Raw genomic sequence first — 16,648 nt, forward strand, 5'->3', positions numbered from 1 at the left:
TCTCTAAAACAGAGATAGGACCTATGCACTTAAGACAGCTTCAAGCCCAGGAGAATACACAAAAGATCAGGGCAGAAGCTAGTACAGAAATCTATAGATGAAAAGGGCTACACAATTGCAAGGTGGTGGTATTATTCATGTTGGGTTTTTCTTTCTTGAAGCAACAGGGAAATTAAAATATAAAAACTTATATTAATAAGATTGTTTACTAACTTAAATACTTAAAAGTCAGAAAATGAAAAAGAGTTAGGGGTTGAATTCTGGTTCCATTGAAGTCAATGGGAATTTTGCAATTGACTTCAATAGGGCCAGGATTTCCCCCATGGTTATCCTAGTAAAATTATCTCATATATGCTGCAGATATGTAGTATTTTCTATGCCTTTGTTTTTTAAAAGATCTCTGGATATGTTCATGTTTACTGAATATCATTATATCTACAGTATATGAAACATGGTTAAATTAACGTTACTATGACTTGATGAGCCAGGAGGACACTTCCAGTCCTATGTTCCATGTCCCTGTGTTGCTAAATTAATGCTCTTAATGTTACAATACAGTAAGACATTTGTATTTCTCTAGCATAGCTACTGAGATAAATCAATATCAACAGATAAATATGATACAATTATTCTTTAATAGGAGTTTTACAACGGGTATCAGCAGATGTCTGTCACATTTTATGCATATCACTCAGATATCATTTAGATACAGTGTTTTTATGGCTTATAATTTGAACAGTCTGCTTTTATTAATTATTTATTTGTATTACAGCTGTGCCTAATGCTGGAAAGGGTTTTTGTTTTTCGTTTTTTTCCACAGAAGACATTGACTTTTCGGTAAAAATTGAAAAATGAAATCTTTTGGCTGAGAACAAAAATATTTGGAGCCTACAGTGTCGCTGCGTTGCCTCATGCTTCCATTCTCCCAAGCAGGCTGGACTCCCTGGTTAGACTACCTCTCCCATGATGCACAATGGTCTCCCTTTTTGGGTGTGGGGTGTCAGTACAGCATGGGAGTCCCTGGCTGTGGTACATCCTGGAAGATGTAGTCTGGCTGGGGATCCTGGCTCATAGAGGATAATGGGAACATGAGGAAACCAAATTATAACTCTCATGAGGCACCATCACAGCATAGCTGAGGGGAAATATTTTGGGTTTTGGCCAAAAAAAGTCAGTTTTCAGACATTCCTTTTTTGACAAAAAATCAAAAGTTTCCATGTAAAGCCTATACTTTTTGCAAAAAAATATTGTGTCACCTAAAACCCAATTTTCTAAGGAAAAACAGTTTCAACAGAATTTTTGACCAACCCTTCTAAAGACCCTGTCATAAATATAAAGGGAAGGGTAACCACCTTTCTGTATACAGAACTATAAAATCCCTCCTGGCCAGAGGCAAAACCCTTTCACCTGTCAAGGTTCCTTCCCCACTCTGAACTCTAGGGTACAGATGTGGGGACCTGCATGAAAGACCCCCTAAGCTTATTCTTACCAGCTTAGGTTAAAAACTTCCTCAAGGTACGCCCCCCAAATCACAGATAGGGTGAAACACTGGCTGTGATTTCTTCCTGGAACATCTACAAAAAGTCTTCAAGCGCATAAGGGAGGCAGGACTAACTGTTAAGGCTAAGAAGTGTCAAATAGGCCTAAACAAAGTGACTTACCTTGGACACCAGGTTTCAGAGTAACAGCCGTGTTAGTCTGTATTCGCAAAAAGAAAAGGAGTACTTGTGACACCTTAGAGACTAACCAATTTATTTGAGCATAAGCTTTCGTGAGCTACAGCTCACTTTGAAGTGAGCTGTAGCTCACGAAAGCTTATAAATTGGTTAGTCTCTAAGGTGCCACAAGTACTCCTTTTCTTCTTGGACACCAGGTGGGTCAAGGAACTATCAGGCCAAAGTGGATGCTATCCAAAAGTGGCCTGCCCGAAAATCAAAGAAACAGGTCCAATCCTTCTTAGGCTTGGCCGGATATTACAAACGATTTGTACCGCAATACAGCCAAATCGCCACCCCACTGACAGACCTAACAAAAAAGAAACAGCCAAATGCCGTTCAGTGGACTGAAGAGTGTCAGAAGGCCTTTAACCAGCTTAAAGCAACACTCAGATCTGACCCTGTGCTAAGGGCCCCAGACTTTGACAAACCGTTCCTAGTAACCACAGATGCGTCCGATCATGGTGTGGGAGCAGTTTTAATGCAGGAAGGACCGGATCAAGAATTCCACCCTGTAGTGTTTCTCAGCAAGAAGCTGTCTGAGAGGGAAAGCAACTGGTCAGTCAGTGAAAAAGAATGTTACGCCATTGTCTACGCTCTGGAAAAGCTATGCCCATACATTTGGGGATGGCGTTTCCACCTGCAAACCGACCATGCTGCGCTACAGTGGCTTCATACCGCCATGGGAAATAACAAAAAACTTATTCGGTGGAGTTTAGCTCTCCAAGATTTTGATTTCGACATCCAACACATCTCAGGAGCTTCTAACAAAGTGGCTGATGCACTCTCCCGTGAAAGTTTCCCAGAATCAACTGGTTAAAATCGTCCTTGAGATGTGGAAAATATTGTTAGTCTTTATACACTTGGTAGTATATTTAGAGGTGCATATGTCTTATTAACTCTGTTTTCTCCTAGAGCTCCAGGAAGAAATCACAGCCAGTGTTTCACCCTATCTGTGATTTGGGGTGTGTGTCATAAATATAAAGGGAAGGGTAACCACCTTTCTGTATACAGAACTATAAAATCCCTCCTGGCCAGAGGTACAACCCTTTCACCTGTAAAGGGTTAAGAAGCTAAGATAACCTCACTGGCACCTGACCAAAATGACCAATGAGGAGACAAGATACTTTCAAAGCTGGATGTGGGGGGTGGTGGACAAAGGCTCTGTCTATCTGTGTGATGCTTTTGCCGGGAACAGATCAGGAATGCTCTTCAGAACTCCTGTAAAAAGTTAGTAAGCAATCTAGCTAGAAATGCATTAGATTTTCTTTTGTTTAATGGCTGGTAAAATAGCTGTGCTGAATGGAATGTATATTCCTGTTTTTGTGTCTTTTTGTAACTTAAGGTTTTGCCTAGAGGGATTCTCTGTGTTTTGAATCTGGTTACCCTGTAAGGTATTTACCATCCTGATTTTACAGAGGTGATTCTTTTACTTTTTCTTTAATTAAAATTCTTCTTTTAAGGACCTGATTTATTTTTCATTGTTCTTAAGATCCAAGGGTTTGTGTATGTGTTCACCTGTGCAAATTGGTGAGGATTTTTATCAAGCCTTCCTGAGGAAAGGGAGTGTAGGGCTTGGGGGGATATTTTGTGCGGGAAGACGTCTCCAAGTGGGTTCTTGTTTAATACCCTTGGCGGTGGCAGCATAGGGTTCAAGGACAAGGCAAAGCTTGTACCTTGAGGAAGTTTTTAACCTAAGCTGGTAATAATAAGCTTAGGGGGTCTTTCATGCAGGTCCCCACATCTGTATCCTAGAGTTCAGAGTGGGGAAGGAACCTTGACAGGCCCAAACCAAGATCTGGGCTCCATTGTGCTAGGCACTGTACACACACATAGTTAATAGCCAGTACCTGCTCCAAAGAATTTACAATCTAAAGAAAAAAGTCAGACATAGGAAGTATTATTAAAACTATTTTACAGATGCATAACTGAGACACCGCAAGATGAAATGACTTGCCCATGGTCACACCAGAAGTTAGTGGTGAGTATTAAATCAAGGCGTCCAAGTCCCACTCCAGTACCTTAACCACAAGACCATCATTTTGCAGTAAATAAATATTTTGTCAGTTTGAAACTGCTCTTTTTATCCTCTTGGTGTTTAAGAACTGAATGTTATGTTAACTGTTAACTTTGGATGAGTTTGCAGCCTGAAATCTTATAGCACTTACAGTAGTTTTTGGAGAATTCCATTTTTGGACCCTTCATTTGAGTAGATGAATCTTATTCTTTACTTGGCCTCTTTCTGTGTTTATTTTGGGTATCAATGCACCATTTACAAGAAGAATAAGGAAGACCATTCCAAAAAATTAGCAGGCTCACAGATAAAAAGTTTGAAAACCCTACTGTGCCTTTGCCAGGAGCGAGATGCCGAAAGGGTTGTTGTTTTTTTAATTCCATAGAGAGTGAACTATTTGGCAGCAAAAAAAATCCATTTACCATGTCTAAAAGCTGGCAAATTTGAAAAAAAAGTGAGTGGGAGAATAACACACTATCCTGATACACCAACCTCATGGACAGCACCAAAATTCACTCAACACTTGACAAAATATTTCCTTTAGCAGGAGGCCAATTACAACAACACTGCTCCCGTGTTGCCTCCTTTACCTCCCCATTTGACAAATAAGAACTATTTAACGTGTGTTTTTAAAAAAAAGTAGAAAAGGAATATGCTAGTTTACACTTTGGCTATGGCAAAACGGGCATGAAATTCACCCCACAGAGACAGGCCTAAGCAGCATTTCCGTCCGAGCTGGCGTGTAGTTCACAGACATTGTGCTTGCCAATTTTGCCTTCTAATATTTTGTCATATTGCTCCCACTGAAGTCAAAGGAAAATATTCTTCCTGGTTTTATTGGAAACAGGATCAGACCTTCATTTGGAAGTCCCATTCATGTATTTTTACAATGAGGTATTTTTGTCATTTAAAGTGCCCATTCTGGGCTTTGTGGCATATGATGCTAGAAATGGCTCACTTCTTTGCTGAGCTGACTGCAGGGGCCATAGATCAACAGGTTATCAGACGGTGATGTGGAGGAGATGAATCAAAGTGCCAGCTTTGCAGTTTGCTGGAGTTCCAGAGTTCTGCTGGCCCATGGATGCCACCTTTCTCAGACACTTCAGGGAGGTTCTCAGACTAGAGGACAGGCTGCATTGAAGATGGTGGTTTCATAGTGAATAATAGATTGGAGATGAGGTTTTAACAGAAGAAACAATCAAATATATGGGCTGTGTCGAAAAGACTGATGAAATGAGGCACTTTGGGCCCAACCCTGCAAGCCCATGCACTGAGACACCTGCACCCACACTGATTTCTCATGGCACATGTGTGAACTTGCTTATACAGTCAGGGGCATAGGAAAACCACTTCCCATCAAAACCAATGGAGTTTTCTCCACCAACTTGACTGGCAAATCAGACTCAGAGTGACCATTTTTCTCAGAGGTTCAGGTCCAACGCTGCCATGCACTAAGTACATCAGGCAGTCAGTACAATCAGGCCTTTTGGGAAAGATTAATCATAATTTTTCTGACCTGTGTCTGGCTCCTAGCAACCTCTTTTCTGTATAACAGACAGCAAATGGTCTTTGCAGAGCCTGTCTATGGGAGTTATTGGTGTATTATCCCCATCAGAAACAGCCTCTTTCTCTGATACTTTTAATTAATTTCAAGACAGTAAATTAGGTCCATATGAAATGTGTATAAAGTCGGATCAGCAAATGCCCATGTGTATTAATTACTTTCTTATTTTAATTTAAAAAATCCTTATTTAAGCTATGGGAAATTGCAGTGTGTGTGTGCTCTGTGCATCCACCCCTGCATTTTAAAGTGAGTTTACCTTGCACACACACTCATCAAATTCAAGATAATGACCCTGGCCTGCCCCCAGGAGTCTGCAGATGCCGGATATGAATCATAAAGCATTTCTTTTGGAAGGGAATAGTGTCATTAAAGGAAGAATAAAATAAAAATAAAACGAAGAAAGTAAATAATGTTATTCTATGCTCTAGTGCGGCAGTAAGAGAATCCACAATGCACAAGTTCCTATTGCTTGTACAGTAGGCCATTTCAGCATGTCACCCCTGGTTTCCCTGTGGGCACACAAGGAAGTGGGGGTCCAGCAAATAGACTCATCATTTTGATGTGGAGGAGGATCCTAGAGTTACAAGTGCGTGAATCACTGGGAGGGGAAAAGGTTGGTTTGTGAATGGAACTGAAACATCTGAAAAAAACCCTGATTCAGTTTGAACTGAAACTGAATTTTGAATGTCAAATGGGTCAAATGAAATGTTCATTCGACCTAAAACTTCCCCCCCCACACACACACACATCTTTTTGTTTAATTTCAGGTTGTTTTTGAGCGGTTTTCACCCTTTGTGTGTGTTTTTTTAGAGCTAACTTGAAATGAAACACCATTTCAAAATGGGAAGTCAAAATGTTTTCTTTCAGAATGTCCAAAACAATTCCTTTCAATTTCTTTGAATGTGTTTTTCTTTTCTTTTCCTTCAGCTGAAACTATGCACTGAACTCAGCACAAATTTGTGAAAAGTTTTGGGGATCCCCAAAATTCATTTTTCAATTCATAGTAAAATTTTGCCCTGCTCTAAGCAAAGCACAATGTAAATCCTAAAATAAAAGTATGAGAGGATCATCACTTCTTACAGCAATATATTATTTGCCTCCATGGCTTTACATTGCCTACTCTGAACAAAGTGATGTCCTGTGTTTCCCTTCCAATCTCCCTTTAGAAAAATGGCAAATATTGTATTAAAATGAAAAACACTGATATTTACAGACCATTTCTTAATTCTTGACTGCAGTTTGTGCTAGCCAAAGTCGCTTGACTGACAATCCTGTAACGCAGTATAGCTCTTGATATAAACAGCTAGATCTAGAGAATTGGCCTGATCTAACACACATTGAAATAAATGAATAAATAAATAGATGAGCATGGAATTTAGCTTAAAATGGTATAGCAGTTCCATGCATTCAAATCCATCTTCCTTTTTATTTTGTCTTTATTTAATTCTACACACAGGTACCTCATGCAGAACAAAGATGCAGGTCCACATTCCAAGCAGCTCAATAGTTTGCAAAGTTGCAGACTCCATTTGTTTGGGTTTTTTTTTTTGGTGTGTTTTGTTCCTTAAGTGTGCTTTATGCTTGGATTGATTAGTCAAATCCGCAATATGGCAGTTAACCTCCATCACCTCGTTTTATGATTCTATACTATATTGATAAGGTTACAGTCTTGCATTTTGAAGCATGCAGTGCTGTCCTTTGAATTTGCCCTTTTGATTTGGGTCAACTAACACAAGTGGAGGAATGCTTATCATTAGGGGCCTTGTAAATTACAGAGAAGGGAGACAAATTCACTGGCTAGTGGCTATGGTGAGGTGGGAATTCTATTTTTTTCACCAATGAAATAAAAAGGTTGCAAAAGTACAAGAGAAAATCCATTATGTCATTCAAAGAAAAAATGCATAATGGAAGTTCATCAAGGGTGATTATCATGCGATCCATCCCCTCTCATCCAATCCCAGCATCTGGCAGTCAGAGGCTTAGAGACACCCAGACCACAGGGTAGCATCCCTGACCATCTTGGCTAATAGCCATTGATGGACCTATCCTCCATGAACTTATCTAATTCTTTTATGACCCAATTATACTTTTGGCCTTCACAACATCCCCTGGGAATGAGTTCCACATGTTGACTGTGTGTTGTGTGAAGAAGGACTTCCTTATGTTTGTTTTAAATCTGCTGCCTATTAATTTCATTGGGTGACCCCTGGTTCTTGTGTTATGTGAAGGGGTAAACAACACTTCCCTGTTCACTTTCTCGACACCTGTCATGATTTTATAGACCTCTCTCATATCCCCCTTTAATCCTCTCTTTTCCAAGCTGAACAGTCCCATTGTTTTTAATTTCTCTTCATGTGGAAGCTGTTCCATACCCCTCATCATTTGTGTTGCCCTTCTCTATAACTTTTCCAATTCTAATGTATCTTTTTTAAGATGGGGAGACCAGGACTTCATACAGTATTCAAGGTGTAGGCATACTATAGCTTTATATAGTGGCATTATGATATTTGCTGTCTTATTATCTATCCCTTACCTAATGCTTCATAACATTCTGTTCGTTTTTTTGACAAGTGCTACACATTGAGTGGATGTTTGCAGAGAACTATCCACAATGACTCCAAGATCTCTTTCTTGAGTGGTAACAGCTAATTTAGATCCCATCATTTTGTATGTATAGTTGGGATTATGTTTTCCAACGGGCATTACTTTGCATTTATCATTATTGTATTTCATCTGCCATTTTGTTGCCCAGTCAACTAGCTTTGTAAGATCCCATGGTAACTCTTCGCAGTCATCTTTGGACTTGAGTAATTTTGTATCATCTGCAAACGTTACCACCTCACGGTTTACCCCTTTTTTCCAGATCATTGAATATGTTGAACAGAACTGGTCCCAGTACAGACCCTGCTATTTACCTCACTCCATTGTGAAAACTGACCATTTATTCCTGCCCTTTGTTTCCTGTCTTTTAACCAAATACTGATCCATGAAAGGACTTTCCCTCTTATCCCAACACTGCCTACTTTGCTTAAGAGCCTTTAGTGAGGAACCTTGCCAAAGCTTTTGTGAAAGTCCAAGTACACTATATCCACTGGATCACCCTTGTCCACGTGTTTGTTGATCCCCTCGAAGAATTCTAATAAATTCGTGCAGCCTGATTTCCCTTTGCAAAAGCCATGTTGAGTCTTCCCCCCAAAATCATGTTCACCTATGTGTCTGATTATTCTGTTCTGTACTATAGTTTCAAGCAATTTCCCTAGTACTGAAATTAGATCTGTACCAGTTAGTGGGCTTTGGATCAGGCCCCAGGTGAACAGAAGAATTCAGCCTCTAGAACTATTAATTTGGCATCTTTCATGAGCACTTAGAAATAAATCTTTTAAAACAAATAGCTGGCTTTAAATACATTGGTGTCAGTGGAAATCCTTCTCTGTTCACCTAAACAGTTTATATCCTGATTTCTTTATCTTAGCATTTGGGAGAAAGGAAAGCGTCCTACCACGATTGATTTCAAACAAAGGAATTCACCATAATGGCTTCATCATGTCATGTTCTAGGACTTACGTGGACCACAGTATTGAAACATATGTTCCAGCTTTGTAACAGGAAACTTAATATCGTGTCAGTTCTGTGTTATCATTTACCTTGCTGGCATGTTAATCCCCAATAAGGCTATTGCGAAGGGTGTATGCAATAAACCAGAGAAAAAACTCAACATATTTGTGATATTAATAATGATGATGGGCCCGGCGCTGCAAGGTGCTGGACACCTGTGAGTCCCAGGGATTTCAGTGGGAGATGAGTTTGCACAGAACCACAGAGGATTTGGCCCAGCAATTTTTTAATATATATAGGTACCCAGTAGTTGAAGGCTTCACGTACAGAAAACAGGGCAAAGCCCCCAAAAAGGCCAAGGTCAGGAGCAAAGAAACCATAATACTCACTTATAGGACCACAGGGATTTACTGAAATACTTCCAGGACAGGAAGGGACTCTAGCTCAGAGGGACAGGAATTGACTTCCTATTAAACCCTCCCAGATCAGATGCAATAACATAATGACACATGACACAACAGTTTAACATCTCAAGATAAAGATACATCATCTTATCTGTTAGTGGAGGTGCTGTCTGTACTCCTCACTACAACTTTCCCTGTTCTAGCTGAATGATCATTTAAACAGTAAGTCCTAGGTATCGAGGTAGTCTGCCATCCACACAGGTATCCACGTTGATCTACATGCTTGAGTCCTAAGTCATGGAGACATCACTCATCGCTGGATTTGGATTATCAGCAAATGAAGTGTTCATGTCCTCCAGATTTGCCCTATCCATTGTGGACGTACTGTCTGTTGAAGACTGCAGTGCATGGAGGTCCCAAGGACACCCCAACAATTCTTCCTCCACAACTGGTTGCCCACCACAAGCCACAGAAACCTGCTGGGATACCTCCAAATCCCCCTCTGCATCCCTCTGGGATAATTGTTGAGAATCCTCAGTGTTTGCCCTCCCCTTTCTTTCAACACATTTATGCACTAGTTCTCAGTGCACAACAAAGGGATGAGTCTTGCTTTTTGTATCAGCGAGGATATATTGTTTAATTTTTCAATTACTGTATAAGGCAGAAGTCCCCAAACTGTGGGGTATGTCCCCGTAGGTGGGCATGGAGGAACCTTTGGGGCGGGGGGCACAGCAGGGCCCAGGCCAGCCCCCACGGGGGCAGGGAGGGAGCAACACCCAGCCCCTCACCATCCCCAGCTCTGCTCCTGTCCTGCCCGCAGCCGCGTCCTCAACTCCCGGCCCCATGCCTGACCCTGTCCTCAGCCTCGGCATGGCTCTGCTCTTGGACCCATCCCCACCCCAACATCGGCCACTGACCATAGCTCCATTCTCGGCCCAGGGCCAAGGCCAGGGGCAAGGCCAGGAGCAGAGCTGCACTTGGCCACGGGCCTGGCTGCTGACCTCCACCGCAGCCTAGCTGTGGCTCCACTCCCCCGCCCCGCCGCCCCAGCCTCCAGCCTTGGCCCCTGGCTGTGGCTCCAGCCCCGGCCCCACTCCCAGCCCCAGCCCCACCCCCAGCTGCAGCCCCAGACTCACCACCTTACCCTTGTTCATGTCCCCCGCCCCTGAGCTGTGGCCTTGCTCCAAGCCCCAGCTCCGGGGGGGGCGGACAGGGTGCGTGTGTGACCCTCAAAAGTTTGGGGACCTCTGGTATAAGGTCACTGTGGTGGGGTGTACAAATCCCACACTGGAGAGCAAGGGTTTAAGGAACAGCTCTGGGTCCAGGCAGTCCCATCCAGACTCACCTGAAAAGCCTGCCCAAGATGGAGTCAGGGCTGTAAAAAGAAGGGTAGGGCAGTTCAGAGACGGGCAGTGGAAGGGAGCTCTGAGGGGAAAATACTGGCCAGGATCTCATTGCCTGGGAACCCACGACACAGACCTGTGAAAATACACAAAGGAGAAGCAGAGGACGGAGTTTGTGGGTGAGAGAGACTTGATTGGAGTGATTTACTGTGGGAAGCTGAAGGAGACGGGGTAGGAAATGGTACCAGGGAAGAGGCTTAGCACCCCATGGTGTTAGGTGTAGCTGTTCACCATTGGGCCCTGGACTGGAGCCCAGTGGAGACAGCAAGCCTGGGCTCCCATACCCACCCCAAAGGGGACAATACAACAAGAGCTTTCACCTCTGGCGAGAGGCCAGCTAGAAAAGTTTGTGGCTGTTCAATGGCCCAGCCCTCAAAGCCCCTGTGCTAAAGGACTGAAGACCCTTGAGGCTGGGGTGCTGAAGGACAGGAATGTGCTTCCAGGGGGAGACACACTGCCAACCTCCACCTGACCACTAGTCAGCACTGTCAGTGGTTGTGCACCTTCGACAGTCCCCTCCAAAGAAGAGTAAGTTTGGGTGTTTCCCAGGGTGCGTTTTCCAGTTGCGTAGCCATACCTACCCTCCTTTCTGGATGGGCACATTGTTCTCTTTTTTCCTGTCATCTTGTGGCTGGCATACTTGCTTCCAGCTCATCTGTTGCTCCACTTTCTGGAAGGCTGGTCTTCAGCTCACTTAAGCAAGACTCCGCTGCCTCATCGGCCTGTATAGATTATGGGGGCCTTGCCGGTTTTTCTGCCTGAACATTAAGTCACAGGAAAGTTTGGATTTGCAGAGTCCAAACACAATCTTTTCAGGAAAGTAATGGATAATGGGTGCCAGTCGGTGTTGTATGGAAAGAAAACATAACTAGGGCTAGATTGGGTCGTTTTCTTACTGAGTTGCACAAGAGAGTCAGGGGGACTCCAGCCAACCCCCTACTCACATAAATAAGCCCTATTTGGTTCTGAGTCTGGTGCAGCCAGCAGCTTCTGCTCTCCACATACTTCCCCCTGAGCTAGGTGGAGACAGCCTCTCCACTTCACCAGCCTACTCACTGGCAAGGGTAGCTGGCCAACCACAAAGTGGAGAAGTAAGCTGCCTCCTCTCCAGAGCTGAGATTGCTCAGGAGAGACTCTAGTCTTTCCCATATAGCCCCCAAGGGAGCTCTGGAAAGGACTCTGCCTCCTAGTGAAAAAAAAAAAAAGGAAACAAATGTTGGGATGCGTGTGAAATGGGGCAGAGGAAAATAGTATAGAACATGTTATAATGTCATTATACAAATCAGTGGTACTTCCTGACCTGGAGTACTGTGGGTGCTATCGGTCACCCCATCTCCAAGAGGAGATAGCAGAAATAGGGGTGATTGAGATGAGAGCAACCTGTGTGGCTAGGGATGGGAAAAGTCTCATGTGAAGAGAGAGGGGAAAGTTTGGGCCTGTGCTTTACAGAGAGGTCAGCGAAAGGGGACAATGATAAAAGCATTTAAAATAATGAATGGTCTAGAGAAGGTAGATTGGGAACATCTATTTCTGTGTCCCTCAGTGCGCTCCAGAGAGCCTGCTGCACTGTCCCTTAGCTTGGTACACCACACACATCTAGTCTGTGGCTAGCATAGTCCTGTTGCTTCCCACTCCTTCTGTGGTTATCGTCCCAGGGCCACTAAGAGGGAGCAGTCCCTTTGCTCAGGGGAATCCAGGGATTGCAACTGTGACCGACCCTTTTATAAGGATCCAAGGAGATGCCTTTTATGAGAGGGAAGATGGTCCAGTGTTCAGGGCATTAGCCATGGACTCAGGAGACCCGGTTCTATTCCTTCTTCCACCATAGACTTCCTATGGGACATTGTGTAAATCACTTAGGGTATGTCTATACTAGAGGTATAATTTCCAGAGGGGCTAGACATACCCAAGTATGCTAAAAATGGCAGTGTAGCCAAGGCAGCAGTATGCGCTAGCCACCTTGGGTTTCCGATGGGTTTGTACTTAGGGCAACTAGCCTCTGCCACTACAGTTACGTTGCTATTTTTAGTGCAATAGTTCAATCAAAGCTAGCATGGGTATGTCTACTCATGCTAGAAATTACACCTCCTGCTCCAGCTTAGACATACTCTTAGTCTTTCTGTGTGTCGGTTCCCCAACTGTGAAATGGGGATAATAGCACTGCCCTACCACACACAGGTGTTTTGAGGGTAAATACATTACAAAGTGTGACACTCAGATATTGCAGCAATGGAGGTCACATTGGTGCCTTAGCTAGACTTTGCTCGCCACCCTCTTGGCCAGTGACAATCTAACCATCTTGTTACTTAGAGCAAAATAGAGTCATTACAAATGAGTCATGTATGGAAGGTAATTGTCAAACTTACCTATAGCTTTAGGCAGTAAGGAAGTACTCACACCCATACCCACAAAAAAAATCTAGTTTCCTTAAGCATGAAGGGAAGGTAAAAAGAAATCTAGAAAGTCTTTCATTCCGGTATCATGTGGAAAAAAATTGCTTTAAATAACACAAATTGTTTCTCTTGGTCCTTATCAGTTAAAGCAGAACAAAGATGGGAAAAGCTGTATCACCCACCCTTCTGGAATGTGTATTGTTGAGTAACATAAGAGTTCCACTCAGAGGAATTCTGCCACATTCAAATCTTGGCCAGCAGATCCCTTTGTTCCATCCTCAGGGATATTGAGCTGATGCTGCCAGAACCAGAGCCTGAGAAGCTGAGAAACTTGGACTCTGTGGAACTTGTGTGACCCTGTTAATCCAGTGAATGAGAACATGGAAGCAGTATCCAGTATTGCTGTAGCTGTGTTGGTCTCAGGATATTAGAGAGCAAAGGTGGGCGAGGTGATATCTTGTATTGGGCCAACTTCTGTTAGTAAGAGAGACAAGCTTTTGAGCTTGACTCGCCCACCAACAGAAGCTGATCCAATAAAAGATACTCTCTCTAATGTAAAAGCAGCTCTATCACTTTCATGAAGACACCTGTAAATCGTGTCTCTTCTTCAGTTTGTTGAAGCCTGAGGTCTGAATGTTAGCCTGACAAACCTGGATTTGCTGTGGGAGTCAATAGAAAAATCTCTGCTAGTCAAAAATGTGCAAAATAAGGTCAGCTGCCTAACGAGAGAGTTCATTTTGTAAAAAGGCTGCCTAACACGAGGGCATCAGGCAGCTAGAAAATGTAGTAGATAACATTCCAAAGGTTGCTATAGTGCTTCAGCCTCTAATCTTACTTACCTGCTGCTAAGGGGATTCATTAAGTAATATTTGTGAAGTGCTTTGAACATATAGGGCTCAATCCCAGCCCCCACTATTGCTGCTTGGTGCAGTTCCCACAGTGCAAAGCAGCCATAATGCTGGCTTAATTGGCCACTGGAGGATTCCGTCCGTGGGAGGAAATCTGCAGTTGTTGCAATAATAATACCTAGTTCTTCACCCAGAGATCTCAACATGCTTTACCAAGGAGGCTAGGATCATTGTACTAATTTTATAGATGGGAAAAGGGAGGTACAAAGAGGGGAAAGTAACTAGCCTTACTCAGACCAATGGCCAACCTAGGAACAGAACCAAGGTCTCCTTAGTCCTAGTACTCTCTCCACCAGGCCACATTGCCTCCCATACAACAGTACAGAATCACCATATTGGCTTTTACATCAGGGCTGTGTCTAAGGGGAAAAGGTGTGGCTGGGGGCCCACTAATCCTGCCTCTTTGGTACTACATGCAGCTGGGCATATGCTAAAGCTGTATTCTGACGTACACCAGGGAACAGGCTGGATCCAGCCCATGCGTCGAGGGATATGAGGTTAGTGTAACACCACCTTGGTCCACCTCTCTCAAGCACACACCCAAGTTGTATGGAGTGTAGCTCAGACACAGCCCTGTACTTAGGTCATGGCTTATGTACTGGAAGGAAAAACTGGTGATTTAAGGTATGTCTACACTGCCATTAGTCACCCATGGCTGGCACGGGTTTGTAATTGCAGTGTAGCATACCCTTAATTAAAGTGTTTGGAAGTCTAGAGTCTATTCCAAGCTCGTCAACAGATCTGCTGCATGGCCCTGGGTACATGACTTCATCAGAGGCTATTTGTGAGAAGTATGCCGTGAGCTGGTGTTTGTAGGTACTTTGAGATTACCAATGCAGAGTTTTCCAGTATGGCAGACCTGCTGATTACCTTCCCATTAGTGATTTTCAGCATTTGCTATCTCACTTCTTTACCATTTCATACAGTAGGTTGGAATCAGAAACGCAGCAAACCAAGTTGTTAGGCCCAACGTTATTTCTGTCTTTTTTAGAAATTATTTTTATCAACAGTGATTTGGATCAGAGAAATCCAAGGCATGTAATTTGTCCCTAGCTCTGCACACGATTTGGGGGGTACATGAGTGAAAAGAACAAACAAATGTGCTTTTAAAGAGAATTTTTCACAACACCAATCATTAGGAACACAGAATTTCTCTTACCAGATCAGGCCATTGGTCTAGCAGGGGCCATGATGCATCAGAGAAAACTGAAAAAATCTTATACTGTACCCACATAAGGCCCTGATCCAGTGAAGCACCTAAGCACGTGCATAGCCTTAAGTGTATGAAGCGTGCCATAGAAATCAAAGGGATTACGCATGTCTCTAGAGTTACACATTTGCTTAACTGCTTTGCTCGATTAGGGTCTAATTATACAATGCTGTATATTGGGCATTCATTTCTCTTCCTGACCCTGTGGTGATCACTTGGTGCTCTGAAGCATAAGACATGTGGGGGAAGGGATAGCTCAGTGGTTTGAGCATTGGCCTACTAAACCCAGGGTTGTGAGTTCAATCCGGGAGGGGGCCATTTAGGGATCTCGGGCAAACATTGGGGACTGGTCTTGCTTTAAGCAGGGGGTTGGACTAGATGACCTCCTGAGGTCCCTTCCAACTCTGATATTCTATGTTTCTGTGTGGTTACCTTTAATACAGGCAATGTAAAGCGAGCACATCTGTTGGTATTTCATAAGGATGTACAATGACACCTCTGCACTATTCCTAACGATGTGACATAACATTACCAGTTCTCTATCAGAATGCTGGTAATGAAGCATTGCTTATTCCTATATTGGTCATTAACTTCTAGGGAAAGACCAGTATTGTAATAAACAAAATACTGCAGCAACCACCACATCAAGCTTGATATTCAGCAGGCACAGGGGAAAATGGCAATTACATTATATTTCCTTAATTTATTGCTTTCACATGGTGCACAATAGCAATAACAATTTCCAGGGAAGGCATTTCCTGGAAGCTAATGACCAAATGGGGTAGGGTTTAGGGCTCTCAGGTCATTTACAACCAGGAAATGCCTTCTGCATCAGTCGTTAATGTTTAACCCCATGGCTTATTGCTCAGTCATTCTCAAAAATGGGCAAATTCTCTCACATGGAAAGTATCTGAAAATATTGGCCATAGAATAGTTTTTGTATCTTAAAAAAACACACGCCTTGCTTGTCTTAAGCAGAGAAGATGATCTTCATAGGAGTGAATTTCATCCCTAATGACTCATATTACTTTGCACATATGTAGTGACCAGAAATGATAAAAAAAATGCAGACAATTAAATTGGTATAAATTGGTAGCAAAACAGCAAAAAAAGAGTTTCATGAAATTTTTGAAAACGTGACCATATCCAAAACTCTCAGAGAGTGACATATCACCCAGACATGTTGCTTTTCTAATAAAAAGCAAAACCATGAGGCAAGCCTAATGCCTCAATAATATCAGCCTATTTTCTCTAATAGATCTTCAAAGTCTGCTTAAAACCCAGCACATGGACCAAGATAAAATTACAGCCTTTGAAGAACCAGTAACACCCACATCAATTTAATGTTATTGCATGATCTATTTCATGGTTTGGAATTAATTGCAATTGGGGCAAGAAAAAAAAGACTGAAGCCTAAAGTGGGTTGTTGTTGGGGGGGGGGGGTTCATAAGGAAATATATATTTTTAATAATAATGTTACTA

At 42.8% G+C, this 16,648-nt stretch overlaps 1 long non-coding RNA gene across 1 annotated transcript; it reads right to left on the bottom strand.

Annotated features, from left to right (window-relative positions):
- Window positions 1–4,828: 4,828 nt before the first annotated feature.
- On the bottom strand, window positions 4,829–11,484 carry LOC140910035 (uncharacterized). Its single transcript, XR_012158405.1, has 3 exons — window positions 11,237–11,484; window positions 10,598–10,731; window positions 4,829–4,860 (listed from the first exon to the last, which is right to left on the bottom strand). It is a non-coding gene; the product is annotated as an uncharacterized lncRNA (long non-coding RNA).
- Between the last annotated feature and the right edge of the window lie 5,164 nt (window positions 11,485–16,648).

This window comes from Lepidochelys kempii, chromosome 4 (genome assembly GCF_965140265.1).
Source record: "Lepidochelys kempii isolate rLepKem1 chromosome 4, rLepKem1.hap2, whole genome shotgun sequence".
NCBI lineage: Eukaryota > Metazoa > Chordata > Testudines > Cheloniidae > Lepidochelys > Lepidochelys kempii.